This window comes from Barbus barbus, assembly GCF_936440315.1.
Source record: "Barbus barbus genome assembly, chromosome: 1".
Taxonomy (NCBI): Eukaryota; Metazoa; Chordata; class Actinopteri; order Cypriniformes; family Cyprinidae; genus Barbus; species Barbus barbus.
The window spans coordinates 44285580-44302122 of NC_136729.1; positions in this window are offsets into that span (position 1 = coordinate 44285580).

Here is a 16543-nt window from a genome sequence, read left to right on the forward strand (position 1 = left end):
ATCCTCAGTGTGAAAAGGTGGATCTCAAAATCATACAGTTACTGCTGGAAAGGGTTAAAATATGCAAAAGATGCTGGAAAACTGAAGATTCTGCAGGACCTGGAGGATTTTTCTGAAGAACAGTACTCAGTTTAACTGTTCAGAACAAACAAGGGACTCATGAACAACCATCACAAAACAAAAAAACAGTCGTAGATCATCCAGGTAACCACACACAGTATTAAGAACCAAGGGTTCCCAAACTTTTGAATGTGGTTATTTTAATAATTTCAGCTATTGTTTTGTCTTGTGGACTATATGTAAACATCTTTTATGGAAAATATCTTACTCAGGACAGTACTAAATAAAAAATAACATGCATTTTGTATGATCTCTTATTTTGGTAAAATTATCCACATTTTCACAGATTCTGCAAGGGGTTCCTAAACTTTTGCATGCCACTGTATACTATATGTGTGTGTATTTATATTTACATAATAAATAGACACAGTTCACAAATATATTATGTAAATAAACTTTTAATTTGGATGCGATTAATCGTGATTAAGCATTTGACTGCACTATATATATATATTATATTACACTTTCAATTGCAGTCAGCATGCAATTTCATTCTATTCATAATTGAGTATATTCTTCTAAATAAATGCGCTGCTGTTTTTTTTTTTTTTTACAAAATAAATGTCTTCTGTGTTATATGGTAGGACTAAATAAATGATATAGGAATTTTCAGATTTTGGAAAAATGACCTTTTTCATTTGATTAATTCTTAAGTTCTTCAGTCACCTCTATATGCGGACAAGCGCATGTGTATCAACACACATGATGAAGTTACGCTGCTCTCGGTCCACGCAGCACCCTGAGACAAGTTAATCATGCTGCGGTTGCCTCTCCTATCACTCGCAGAGACTTTAATCAAATTATGACCTTGTAAAGCATGCACTTGTCATTTGGGACCTGAGACTCTTTGCTAATGACTAATTAGCTCCATCACCTGTTCCTCCAAACTTCCATTAAACCCATAACTGTGCTTAACGTAATGAAATAAACAGAAAAAAAGAAAAACAACCATCAATGACAAAACTTCTGAGAACACATCAATCAACATGATGGTAATTTATAATGGGGAACGTAGTTGTCTTCTCCTGTGAAAGCCACCCCTCATTGGGCTAGAGGACGGCGAGGATACCCATTAATTGCTAATTAGTTTGTGATTGCTTCCCCGCAAGGGGCAAAGTGCAAAACGCTCGATTCAGAGCCGCGACCCTTGCAGAATCACCAACTCAGCATCTAAGTAATTAGCTGTTAAATAACAATGCTCATATCAGTTCTGTGATTTATTTACTGAAACTAAAAATCTGATTGTGTTTCATATTCAAAAATAAATCCAAAATCTATACACTTTTAGTCAAAGCTCAGAAAAAAGGCACATAAATATATCAAAACTTGAATTTTGATTAGTAATATGCATTGCTAAGAACTTCATTTTGATAACTTTAAAGATGATTTTCTCAATATTTTGAGTTTTTTGCACCCTCAGATTCCAGATTTTCAAATAGTTGTATCTTGGCCAAATATTGTCCAATCATATCAAACCATACATCAATGGAAAGCTTATTTATTCAGCTTACATACGATGTATAAATGTATAAAAATTGACACTTATGACTGGTTTTGTGGTCCAGGGTCGCACACACACGCACACGCACACACACACACACATATATAATTTTTTTAATTTTTCTTTTGATTGGACATCAGTACAGTAAAAACATTTTTTTTATATATATTAAAAGCTCTTCTGAACAGCCAGTAGAGTTTAGGAAAGTGACCTAGGTTTAAATCCTGACCTAAGTTGTGTCTGTTTTTAATCAAAATTAGGAAAATTGACTTGAACAGCCAATGATCAATTGACATATTCCAATTTTATGGAAAGGAGCAGTTTGATATTTATTGCATGTAAAAATACCAAGGAACAAGAATGTGGGTTTTCAATTTACAGCAAATAATATGTTACATTGTTTCAGAAAAGCCCATTTTCATCTACTTTAATAATGCACCTTAATTTTCAATATATATGTATTGAACTTTTTTTGCCTGATAGTAGAAACTTTCTCAAAAATAAAAAGGCTAAAAAAATTTCATACCATAATGTTTCTATTTTATTTATTTTTGTCTTTTAGATAATAAGTGTTACCTGTTAGGAGACGAGAGTCACTGAGAGAGAGACTACAGATGTGGCCAGCGCTAAGCATCGAAGCAGTCGGGCGATTCATTAAGGCCTTTATTTTACAGAAACTCTCTTGGGGCTCCTGAGCATCTGCCTTCGATATTAGATTGAGGGGAGCGCAAGTTAGAGAGATAGATAATAGGACACGATAAAAGAGGGAAAACAAAGACAGAGCTTTGCTTTGAAAAACACCAAAAGAAGAAGTGAGGTTATAAAGAGGTGAGGCGACAAAAAACCAGCCTATAAAAAAAAGAAGAACGAAAGAAAGAAAGAAAGGTTTGACAAAGAAACAGCATAGATGAGTGTGTGCCTCAGACGCCACATAACAGTCACATCTGGCTCAGGAACAAGAAGGCTTTTCTTTGAGCAACACATGTGATCAGACCAGTTGCTTCATCAAGCTCCTCTGGGTTTTCAACCTCGAGTGCCACAGTGTTTCAGCTGAGCTTTGTTTAATGGTGAACATTAAAACATTTATTGCAAAATTAAGCTAGACAGTGGTTGCAACCCATATCGGTTCCCAGGTAATGTGCATGCAGGCAAGACCAAATGCATTTTAGGTTGCATTTTAGTTGTTTAAATTTAAAATAAAATTGCATTGCTGTAATGTAAATCTATATAGGTGCCGTTTTGTACTGATTTGAAACTGTTGGTGTGTTCTGCATACACATTTCTGGCCAATGAAAGTCAACAATTTTTTTTTTTTGTGATACGCATGCAAAAATGTATAAATGGCATGTAAAATGGATGCATGAAATTGAGAGACTGGATTGAGCGTACAGTTGCTCAATGATTAATGTTCGTTAAATCTGCTCAGTGTAAGTGACTTTGGGCTTGTTTTGGGGATTCTAGATTTGGGAAATTGCAAGGTTGTCATTTTTTGGGTTTACTTTCAGAGTACGGTTTTGTATTTGGGCTTGATAGTGGTTGGCAGCCCCTGGATGAACCGTATATCTGCTTTATTGTTATTTACTGTGTGATGATGTTTTTGTCTGTCAATGCATTGTCAGTTGTCTATTTTGACATCTAAATTAATTTTGAAATCTAAAGTAATTTGATTCAGCATCTTTATGCCATTAGCCTACAAGCTGATTTTGATGCAACTATGTGTTTTGTGTTATTGTGTGTGTGTTAGTAATGGAAAATACCTGTTAGTGTTTAATGTCATTAGTTTATAGAGTGTAGAAATGCTTCAAGGATTGGTAGAAAATTGAAAACTGAACAAAATCCATTTTAAAGTGGTGAATATAGAGGTGCCATATGCAAACTTAATGATGTGTGTATATGCTATACCTCTCTGAACAAGAAGTTGTATATTTTGGGCTTATATTTTCAGACCTGGTTGCTTACTTATGTAGAAAATCCTAGCAAGGTTATATATGTATGTATGAATAGTGTTAAGTAAATCATCTGGAACTTTTTCCCACTATATTGAAAAAAAAAAAAAAAAAAAAAAAAAAAAACCTTTTGTCTAATGGAATGATTCCATGAATGTTAAAGGTTCTTTATGGAACTTTCAAGCGAAAATAGTTTGCTTGTAAACTTTGACAAATCCAGGATCTGGTTTGTCCAACACTTTGTGTTCATTATATATAATCCCAATTTTGTTTCTTGGTGAACTGATATTAACCTGTGGCTCCTGAAAACTGTATTACAAAAAAAAAACTGCGATCAAATCCAATCTGGGCTAACGATTTCTGGCTTTACCAGTTTTGTGTGCTGTACACATCAGATGGTCAGGGAATAGTCCGTGGAGTCTTTCCCTGAAACATAAGTATTTCAGTCAACTAAAAGCCTCAAGAAACATTTTAATTTCATCTCAAGCATATTTAAGCGAGACCGTTTCTTACATCTATGGTTTATCCTTCTGCATTGTTTCTTAAGCGAAAGCAATCAAAACGCAGTGAGTGCTTCTGTATGCACTTGTTACAGTTGCTCCTCGTGTTGTGGCACTGCTCCAGTTCTTTATTGAATGTGATGAATTGAGGTCTCCAGTGTCCCAAATTAAGATACCCAGCCTTCTCTTCCATTGTAATGAAGCACTTCAAAATAGTGTGGCCAACCCCAATGGAGGTTGCATTAAATTTGATCTCATTCAATTTTGTTAAACTATCTGCCAGGCTTGCAAGGACATTGTCTGTCTTGTATAAATCATGGCCTTAAAGGGTACTTGGGGGTTATCCCTGGGGTAAAAAAACCCAAATAAATAAGAGCAGGCTTATAACAACAAAACCAACACGGCCGTAGAATAGCCAATGAGGATGGGTTGGGCAGGGTTATGATGACTTGGTGAGGTCTAAACATCGGACTCTGTATTCAAGAGATGCTTCGGGATGATCAGAATATTTATGATGCACCTGATTGATACTGTACAGCTGTGTGATTTGACTTTTATTGACTGACATATGTCCGCGCCCGTGCTGGGTTATGTTGTTTTGATGGTTAGCATAGCAGGTTAATCAATTCGGCTTCACTCAATATTCTCCACAGACTCACTCCTTTCCTACGCACCGCTCTCAGCTGTGATAATCCACCTTATACTAATAAGATGACATATGATGTGGACAGAATTTTAAATGGAGATTACTAGTGTTGAGTACCGACTGCGGGCTATGGATCCGCGTGAGGTGGTGGGTCATTATAAAGCTTGGATTGCTACGAAACGCCATTACTTTGGCAGGCCGTGAAGATTAACTTTTACAATTAACCTTTATTTATCATAGACATGCACCTACAGCCAGGTCAAACTGTCCATTTAAAAAGCATGATCCCAGAGCACATTTTAATGGGAGAATAGAGGTATCTGGACACAAGTACTAGCAAAACACTCAATAGGTCAGACTATTTATCTCAAAATTACAGATTTGTTGTTCTGAAATCTACAATTTGTCCCTAAAGTGTGTAAATATTTTTTATCTTTTTATTTTATTCTTTTATTTTTTCTACTTTTCTTTTTCTTAATATTTGTATACTTTATAATAGCGCTGTCCTTGGAGCAGACCTGACCTACATTTCACTGCTGGTTATACTCTGTATAAGTGTGTATGTGACAAATAAAAATCTTGAATCTTAAAGTACTGCAGAATGTACTGGCAAGCATTTATGGTAAAGTAAAATGCAACACTTTAATGCCATTTCTATTGAAGCTTTTATGTCATGTATTTAAATATATTTGTAGTTACACATTTGTAATGAGGAAGTTGCAGTTTAGAAGTATACAGTACTTATTTTGATGTGTTGACTAACATACCAAAGCACATGTAAAGTACTTGTGTCATGAGTCCGGGCTGCAGTTCTTCCTTTCTCCACTAGAGGTCACCATCTCCCGTCCTCCCGGACTCTATTCCCCTAACTCCACACACCTGCCGCATATCATTCACCTGACACTCATTATTACACCCTCAGCTGTTCCCCATTGCCACAGACTATATCTATTCTGGGTGAATTAATTGTAATTTATTGTACTAATCGTTGTCACTGTGGAAATTCTGGGGATACATGCACTGTGTTGCCGTTAATGTATCCCGTTCCTAATCTGTTTTGTTTTGCCTTGTTGGCCTTTTTGTTTCGTTATTAAAGAGAGCCTTACCTGCATTTGGACCCAGACCTCGTCTTTTCCACGGAGCTCTCTAAGTGGTCCGTCACAACTTGATTATAGTGTTTTATCTGAATACATTTAAAAGTAATATATTTTAAATGTATTCAGATAAAACACTATAGTTCAAATTAGAATCAAGTACTTTACACAAGCTTTAGTATGTTAGTCAACACATCAAAATATACATCTTTAAAGCATGACAAAAGATTATTACAATGAAATGAAGCAAAACATTTAATAAGACATTATTACAAAGTGCACCTTGAAAAAGTGTACTGAAGTGTGTTAAGAAATATTCATGAAAGTGTCTATCTTGAAGTACATTTAAGTGGTGGGGTTTTTTAAAATTAATATATTACAATTTTTATAAGATTTGAAGTACACTACAAGTGAACAGTCTATACAATTAAGCACACTTCTTTTTCACAAAGTTTCATTTCAAGTGTTAAAGTAAAAAAAATAAATTGAATTTAAAACATCAAGCAAGCTTTACATATTAAACATATATTTAAATAATTGACTAAAAAACTTTCACAATTTTTTTTTGTGTGTGTGTGTGTGTCAGATTTATCACCTTACAGTTTTGTTTAGTCTTTGTGTGATTTCAGTACAATAAAAGTATGCTACAACCGTCCATGTCTCCCCATAAAGAAAAATTAAAACAATTTTAGCTTTTAGTTAAAACAATAAAATAAAATATCCAATATAGTCAGTAATCAAAAATATCAAATTCATTATTTTAATTTGCTCTGAAATATAATCTAAACAAAAGTCAACTCCATCAACTGAAGTATTACAGCTTCTGACGTTCCCGGTAAAATGTATGTTTTTCCGATCGCACCCTGTGAAAAACATACACTAGAGAAAATGAAAGTCTTCCTATGTGGCATACAACAAAATGATTACACTTCTCAGCGCAATCTGCTGGTCCTTTGGTCCTAATCACTCTGTCGATAGCCCTTCCAGTGTGCAGGTGTGCTGTTACAGATGGTTTTATGAAGATCTATTAAAAATAATTTAGCTCATCGCTGGGCCCAGGAGGGGCTCATTGGCTGAGATGAGCTGCAGCCCCACCCCCAACAACACCGTGAGCCAACGCTATGGGAACACAGGAGTCCGATGCCTGACAAAACCTCGCCAGAAGAGGCAGAAGACATATATCTCAGTGCACACATAATAGGCTAACTGTAGGCTGATCCATTAGCTTCTATATGGGAAAGCAAGTGGTGGCATTGTAACTTTGATTGGATGTCAGTATGACAGTGATATATTATTTACATGCTCTGTGGGATCTTTGATTGGTGGAGGTCACAATCTGTGGCTAACACTGTGCGATATGTGTGCTATGAATAGTCACGTCATTAAAGGAACAGTTCACACAAAATTTGTAAAGCTCTGTAATCTCATTCATAGGCAACACTGTAAAGTGGCAACCAGCAGTTGTTACTCTAATCAGATATTTCCACCTGAGCTAACCCTAGTATTATCGGTGTAGCCACCTAATATATTTAGTTGGCTCTGTGTACTTAAATACAATTTTATTTCATTTCTTACCACATGAAGCACACTTTTTTAAAGCGTTCAAATTCAGGTAAAAAAATTGGCAGTCAGGAGGATTTTCAGTGAATAACAACATACATTTTTTTTTTTTTTTGAGATTTTAATTTTTTTTAAGTTCTTAAAAAAACTGTACTTTTAGAAAAATATAAAAATTCATGAAATAAAATGCTATTTAAGTGCACTTAAAGAGTGCATGTGCCTGATTTTATTTAGTACACTATATATACTTTTGACAGTGTGCTTTGTAATAATCAAATTAAAAGCTTTACTTTCAAGTACATTTAAAATTTTTAAATCAGTTTTAATACTTTTGTCATGCTTTAAAAAATACACTTATTTTGATGTGTTGACTAACATACTAAAGCACATGTACTTGATTATAATTTTGTTGTGTGTTATTCAATATTGTTTAATATTTAAAGTTAATACATTTTAAATGTACTTAATTGCAACTTCATCATTACAAATGTGTAATTACAAATATATTGGAATACATGGCAAACAAGTTTAAATGGAAAGGCCATTAAAGTTTATTTTACAATTTGGAATAAATTATATCTAATAATGAAATTACATAAGAGGGAATTAAGTCCTAGTTAGCAACTGGGTTTTAAATAAACAAATAAAGTTCAGCTAATTGCATTTAATACTTTATAAATGATAATGCATTTTCATATAATTACAATTAACATGCAATTAATTGTCCAAAAACATTACATTCAGTTCACACTTAAGTACATTCTTAAGTAAGTCAATTCCATTTTAAGTAGTCTTTTTAAAACTTAATTTGTACTTTTTTTCACAAGAAGTTTGTTTCCATTTAAAATAAGGTGTTTGGAACAACATTTGAACAAATGTTTGGAATAAAATAAATTTTCATTTTTAATATTTATACATGTATACATGTACACAGCGTTTAAATATGCACACAAATTAATCTACATGTGGATTTTGTAAGCAAATAAATTAGGAAGTAACAAAACAGAGAATCGAAGTTGAGGTTTATGTGTTCTTATCAGTGATTGCATGAGCTTGTAGGTTAAAGGAAGCTGCAATCATGCTGGCTTACCACAATCCCTCAGGCATCAGATCTGGAGAAACGGCAAATATTTTCATGGTAAACAGAAATTACTAGCAGTTTGTTCTGCCTCTGTTATGTGATTCAGTTCTTTGAAAACTCAGACTGCAAAGACTCTTCCAGCTAAATCTCATTTTGTCAAAACCTAAGCCGCTTTGGGCCATATTTGTTTGCTGTTTTGGTTTTAGGTTAATGGATCTGGCTTTTCCGGACTCCTATTTAGGAGCATTAGGCAAATCATGACCTCTGGATTCTGTGTCTCATTCCAGAAAACGTCAACAAAACATTGTGGTTTCTGCACTTGCTCGAGCTCTTGGAAATGGCAAACTGACAGATGAGAGCAAACCTCTCTACCAAATCCACCCTCTTCTCAGCAACAGATGCTACGGCACGCTCGCTGATCCAGCCGTGCTAAAGTCTCGTAATTAATCTTCTATTACTCTCCTCGACTCTCCATCACGCAGGTAATCACGCTAAAATGCCATCTTTGTGCAGGTATTTACACAAGCTGGAATACGCCAGCTAGAAATCTGCCTTAAAAGTGTAATGCAAATAGTTAGTGTCCACACTGGATAAGTGGATATATTATACATTTATGTAAAGAGTGTGTAAAATATATTTCCATTCAGTTTCTTTCACTTGGTAAAACTTAGATTAGGGATCACCATTCAGTATTAACCAGTTGCTTATTACTTTAAGTTCCTTAAACTAATGTTTTAACCTTCCACTCCTGCAATTAAATGAAAGCCACAAAGCTAACAAATAAAACGTTTTTATTGCATACTATTTGCAACAGATCATATTGTTTATTGTTATTCCTGACAGGAGGGCTGTGCTGTGTATATATATATATATATATATATATATATATATATATATATATATATATATATATATAATTTAGGATTTACTTGTACACAGTCTACACAATTTAAAATTTTTAAAATCACACACACACACACACACACACACACACACACACACACACACACTTTACATACACCTTTCAGAATCTGTAAAATGTTAATTATTTTACCAAAATAAGAGGGATCATACAAAATGCATGTTATTGTTTATTTAGTATTGACCTGAATAAGATATTTCACATAAAATATGTTAACATATAGTCCACAAGAGAAAATAATAGTTGAATTTATAAAAATTACCCCGTTCAAAAGTTTACATACCCTTGATTCATAATACTGTGTTGTTACCTGAACGATCCAAAGCTGTGCTTTTTTTTGTTTAGTGATAGTTGTTCACGAGTCCCTTGTTTGTCCTGAACAGTTAAACTGCCTGCTGTTCTGTTCTTCAGAAAAAATCCTTCAGGTCCCACAAATTATTTGGTTTTCCAGCATTTTTGTGTATTTGAACCCTTTCCAACAATGACTGTATGATTTTGAGATTAATCTTTCCACACTGAGGACAACTGAGGGACTCATATGAAACTATTACAGAAGGTTCAAACGCTCACTGATGCTCCAGAAGGAAAAAACATGCATTAAGAGCCAGGGCGTGAAAACTTTTTGAATTTGAAGATCAAGGTAAATTTAACTTAATTTGTCTTCTGGAAAACATGTAAGTATATTCTGTAGCTTCTGAAAGGCAGTACTAAATTAAAAAATATGATATTTAGGCAAAACAAGAAAAAATTACCCATCTTCATTCTGTTTTCAGTTCAAAAGCTCTTAATGCATGGCTTTTCCTTCTGGAGCATCAGTGAGCGTTTGAACCTTCTGTAATAGTTGCAAATGAGTCCCTCAGTTGTCCTCAGTCTGGAAAGATGGAAAAATAAATATCTCTCTCCATATATATATATATATATATATATATATATATATATATATATATATATATATATATATATTATTCCATTTCCATATAGTATGAAGTACTAAAATAAGTAAAATTAAATAAAACTTAAAGTGAATAAACAACTTATACAGACATCAACACTGAGCCAAGCACACATGTTTTAAAACAACAACTTACTTACACATAGCAAGAAATGGTTATAAAAACTGAAACAGAAGTGAAACAAGTAGTAGGAAAAAGGATAATTAAAAATCGATACTTATATCCTTTGCCAGTGTCCCAGCCCGGTGGAGTCGCACGGTAGAGTCGATGGTCTTTACACTCTTCGGTCTTCACACGAGGAGGGCTTTACACAACGGCTGCCGCGGTATAATAACATTTTTTTATACCCATCTAACAAATCACTATTTGAATTCAGCTGGACCCACTTTCCTGTTCATCACAAAAAATGTGCAGTGCAGATACTGACAAGATACGCGATACAGTATGAGACCAAACGAGATTTACTAAAATCATTTACCAAAATTTACAAAAATTTTACAGTACTGAACTGTAAAGGGCAACACACTGTGCGTAGCTCCTATGACGAGAAGAACCAGCGTGAGCGTTTTGTCCTTTTTAGGGTTGCATCTTATAACATCATGTCCTTTTTTGGTTTATTTTATGTTTTTGGTCCACACTATAATCATATTTCAGTCAAACACTTTTTCAAGAGATCTCGGTTTAGATGGCAGCATTCACACTTATTCAGATGAACTGCTCCAATTCATTTTAACTGAACCAAACCTGTACTTTAAGATTTGGAAAAGAAAAAAAAGTACTATTTGCATCACTTGTGTTAATTATGGGGGAAACATGGGAAAATTAATACAATGCCAAAATGGTTAACTACTTGCAAACAGTATATGTCATTTTAACTGAATCATTAATGAGACACATGCACTTTTTCAATGATTTAAATTAGGGGATATACTTATTTTGAAAACAAACAGGTGCTTTCAATCTGGGATAGGTTTCATGTGCTCACAAATTGTTTTATTTGTTGAGGCAATTGCTAAAGAATCAACAGCACAAACACGCTTTGGAATACTGATGCTGATGCTTGACCTTTAAAGTCCAAATAGTGTGTTTTTCACTGGCTACTGACTCCAAATTGAATAAATGATCTGCATAATACATTACAGCAGTAGCAATTAAAGACAAAACGTGCTCACTTTGACGATCGGCTACAGGAGACACTGCTGGCTCACAGATGTTTGTGCATTTGGAGATTTTTATTGAAAGGATTTGCCTGTAGGGAGACAAGCTCATGTCATGTTGTACTTCAGCCGTGACTGCAAACTGGAGCTGTAGACTTTATGCTCACAGACATAAAACAAGCAGATATAGAAACTCAAAAAGATCAGAGACATGTAATCTAAAGCAGAGTTTTCAGACTCAGATTATACAATCTGGACTATCTGTATTTTGGAGAGTTTTAAATCTATGAATTTAAACTGCATTCTAGCAAACAGGGAATTTTCTCAGAACGTTCTGGCGAGGTTCTCTCAATGTTAAGAACAAATGTTCTTCCATAGATTGTTTATTCAAAGTTATCTGGACTTTGATAACATTCTCAAAATGTTTGCACAAAAAAGCTTGTGAAACGTGATTTTTCGAATGTTAGTCTAAGCAATAAGCCCCAAGAAGCCGTGGTTTACAGTGAATTTATAACAGCTAAGGGGTGTTGTCAGGCACAACACAGAGCGGAGTGCCTAAAACCCCTTTATCTGTTATAAATTCACTGTAAACCATAGCTTCAATGGGCTTATTGCCTTTGAAAAATGGTTATTCCATATACGTAGCAAGGTTTCACAAAATAAAACAAAGCAAATAAAATGTATTGATATTGATAAAAACATAATTTTTCCGCCAAAAACTGTAGTTCCTCAAAAACGGTTGGGGTTGCAACAAAGTGGTTTGCAAAGCAACACACAGAATCAGAAACAACACCAACAAAAAATGGTGCTATAATGCACTAAAAGTGATTCTTTGGCTCGTAATCATAGGGGAACCACTTTTGGTGCTGTATAGCACCAAATCTTGGTGCTTCAGTGGTTCTTCAGCGGTTCTTCACCAGTTCTTTGGCATGACTTAGGTGTTATATAGCACCGCTACCATATACAGAACCTGTCAAGCTCCTGTATGGTTCTTTGGGGTGATTAAGGTGCTATATAGCACCACTGCCATACAAAAAACCTGTTAAACCCCTTTAAAGGTTCTTTACGAGCCAAAGAACCACTGTTGGTGGTGTTTAGCACCATTTTTGTTGAAGAAATACAATGCAATATGGCACCTCTTATGGTTCTACAGAGCACCATTTGACAAAGGTGCTGTATAGCACCTTTAAAGATATGGTACTATATAGCACCAAAAGTGGTTCCCTTCGCAAAGACCAGCACCCCTTATTTACTGTTGCTATGTCCGATAAGACATGCCTCACTATAATTTTCTTATGCCGTGAATAATAATCGCGGAGCAAAAAGGACACTGACAGACAGCAGGTTACTTCTGGTATGAAACAAAGCTTTCAAATTTCTTAATTTTTAGAAGAAATTTCAACAATAAATACCGTATTATGGCTCTTTAATGTGTCATGACAGATCGCTGTAGCACCTCAGATTAAAGCCGAGTTCACACTGTGACTGCACGATTTTCAAAGTCGTCGGATCACCACTGTTTTCACACTGCACGACTCGCTGGGGTAGCATTCAGTTGCTGCTGTATTCACATTGCACGATGAATTGGAGGTTACACACTGCATGACTTTACAAAAGGAAGAATCGCCGACAACTTTGTCTGGTCCGCAAACTACGTTTCACAACCAAACGCACACGAGCAGTGATAAGGAAATAACGCAAGATCATACATGAGATCAGAGTTCTCGCACGAGACTGGAAATGTTATTAAAATGGTAGCCCACAAGAAGTTTGCGATACATATGGTCTGTGTGCAGTGAAAGGGTGAAAAAGAAAAGAGATTATGGAGGAGGAAATGTTATTGTGATGTTATGGTCTATAACTCCTCCCCGAACTTCCCGCCGCCCTGTATCTTGCTCTCTCATTGGCTGTAGGTCATCGCCGATGTACTTTTCAGTCAGAACTCATTCACACAGCAGGATTTTGAATCGCCGACAGGTCCAGATGTTTAGCATGCCAAATATTTCACGGGCGTCGGCGATTCTCTCAAATAGCTTCTTTGATAATTCACATTGCGTGACTGTCACTTGCGTGAACAAGCCCCGATTTGCCTCTGATTTTGAGCATTTGTCGGCGATTTCGCAAAACCTGTCGGTGAGTGAAAATCTGGGCTAAAATCGTACAGTGTGAACTCGGCATAAGCGGCAGGTGAACTGATCATCTCTTCCTCTTTAGTTATAGCATGAAATAAACATGAATGAACATCAGAAGGTATCTTGTTTCAGCTGCGGAAAGACGTCAATACACTGTTTTTCGAATTCAATTCCACCGATGTTTATCTACTCTCCTGTCTGGTTTGTTTGTTGGACAAAATGGCAGATTCTGCATTATGATTGGTCAGATCGCCTGTCAATCAAATTCCCAGTGAAGGGTGAATTGCACACTTACAGTACACACCTGACAGAGGACAATGGGATAACATTAAAGGTGAACATTTATCTGCAGGTCAGATTAAGGATAAGCTATTAACAATGGCCTGGTAGTTTGAGGCACTAAATGATTTACTAAATGGTATTTTACATGCTTCACTGACTCTACTGTTGACTCTCTTCCAGCGCACAAATTTTTCTTTCTAAATACAACTCTAGCTTGTCTTTCTAAACCCAATGTTGTGCGCATAACTGATATTCACTCGTTCATCTCTCTCAGAAAAGCCGAGAGCACTTGAATTAAGTCAGTCATTTAGTCGTAACAAATTAATTAAAAGAATAATTAAATCATTAACATATTAAATATAGCAATTAGAAATCATGTTTTACATGAGCGAATCTGAGTGATTTTGACGCGGAGAGTGGAGGAAGCAGTTGAGTGCACTAACCCAGCACACTGTTTAGTTAGCCTGTAAGATTCTTTATCAGTAAGAAAAGACCATTTTAGACTCTTTTCTCGGCGTCTCTCTCTCACTTTCTCTCTTTTGTACACATACTTTTTCATGTCTGAATTATCTTATGTATGCAATGGATTTAGGCAGGTTGATGAAAACCAAACCAGGACCACGTCAATTCTGTTCTCTACTATCAATTCTAAACTTGCTTTTTATCCTGAAGAGGAGAACATGTTTGCGTACATGTCTTGAATAATTGGAGATGATAAATTAACATTTTCTTACCAACAGTGACCAAGACAGCTCTGAAAAAAAAAAAAAATCCTATTGGCTTTTAGTGACTTGTTTCCATGTTGTATACAATTCACATAGACTAAATATGTGAACTGGGTTTTAATATTTTCTTTAGAAAATTTTCTAAAGAATCTTCTAATTTTCACCTGTTTTATCCATGAGGTAAAACGATTGATTGCTTAGAAATATAATAGCACACCTCTCCAGTGTTATTTTAAGTATATCGTTTTTTTTAGAATATTTAGTTATAATTAGATTCAAGATTCATTCGATTTATATTTTATATTTTCTGTTTTCATTTAACATTTTAGTAATTTTGTTGTGTTTTGTCAGTTTTATTATTACTTTTAATGTCTATATAATTTGTTTATTTTAGTATTTCAACAAAAATGGGAAATGTTGCTTAGCAACTAGCTGAAATAAAACTTTGTTTTTATTTAATTTAATTTAAGTTAATGTTTATTTTATTTCAAGTAAGGAGTTTTTTTCTTAAATTTTAGTTGATAATAACCTTGTTCAACAATGAAAATGTTAAATTTTTGTTGTAGTTTTATTGTTTTTCTCATTTTTATTTTTTGAAAAAAAGAAAAGAAAAAATATATAAACAAAGCAAAGAATATTGGAGTACTTTTTAATGAAAATTAAAAATTTCAGTGGGTTACTTACCATTACCAAGTGTTCTAAACTAATTTATATTTATTTATTTATTTTCTATGATCAAATAACAAATGAGAAATGTTGTCTTGGCAACTAGCTGAAATCAAATTAGTTTAAGTTTTAATGTTAATGTAAATTTGATTTCAAATAAGGATTTTGTGAATTTTTTCTTTTTTTAAGTTAAGTTAAGGATAATAACCTTGCACCTTTCTTCAAAAAGCCACATTATTTGATACATTATTAATCTCAGTTGAACACTCAACTGGCATTTGTTGAAGTAGTACCACTAGTGGAAGTAATTTGCAATTACAAACATGTTGAATATCCTATATATATATATAGTTTCATCATTCCATAATGCTGAGGCTATAAAGGGACACACAATGTGCAATATTCTCTAGAGGACTTCATGTATGTTCTGTGTGATTGGACAGTGGTAACTTGCTGGAATACGGCTGATCTCATTAATTCCCAGGTCTAATCTTCCACTCTCCTGTGAATGTGCATGAGGCAGAGCATCTTATCAGCTGCTGAAGTGGCACCTTCGCTACAGGCTCCCAGCAGGGCTTGTGTCATCCTGGACCCCTACCAGCACTAGAGCTCTCAACCAAAAACTGATGTCATGGATTCATTCAGGTCAGGCATGTGTGCAAATAACACGTTTTCGTGGACAATGAGCTTTTCTCCGTGTCAGCATGAAATGGAAATTGCAATAATCTCTTCATCACTATTGTGACATATATCTACTGTAAGTGAAATGGATTCTTGTATTTATGAAAAAATGTAGGATGATACTTGAGTCCACTGTAAGAAGTACACTTATTTTGATGTGTTGACTAACACATGTAAAGAACTTGATTATAATTGCAACTTTAGTGTGTAATTCAATATTATGGTAATACTTTATTTTAAGGTGTCCTTGTTACATGTTACATGTACTTTATAATATTATAAATACTATAACAATAAATTATGCATAATCACACGCAAGTATCCCTAAAACAAACCCTAACCACATACATGTAGTACTTAAATGTATAATTGCACTGTAACAAGGTCACCTTAAAATAAAGTGTATTCTTACAAATATATTTAAATATATAACATACATGTTTCAGTAGAAATTACATCAAATTATATTTAAATTTACCATATATGCTTGATTGCAGTACATCTGAACATATTTATAAGTAAATATTATAATACACGTTTGTAATTTTAACTGAAGTGTGTTGTTTTGTTGTTACAT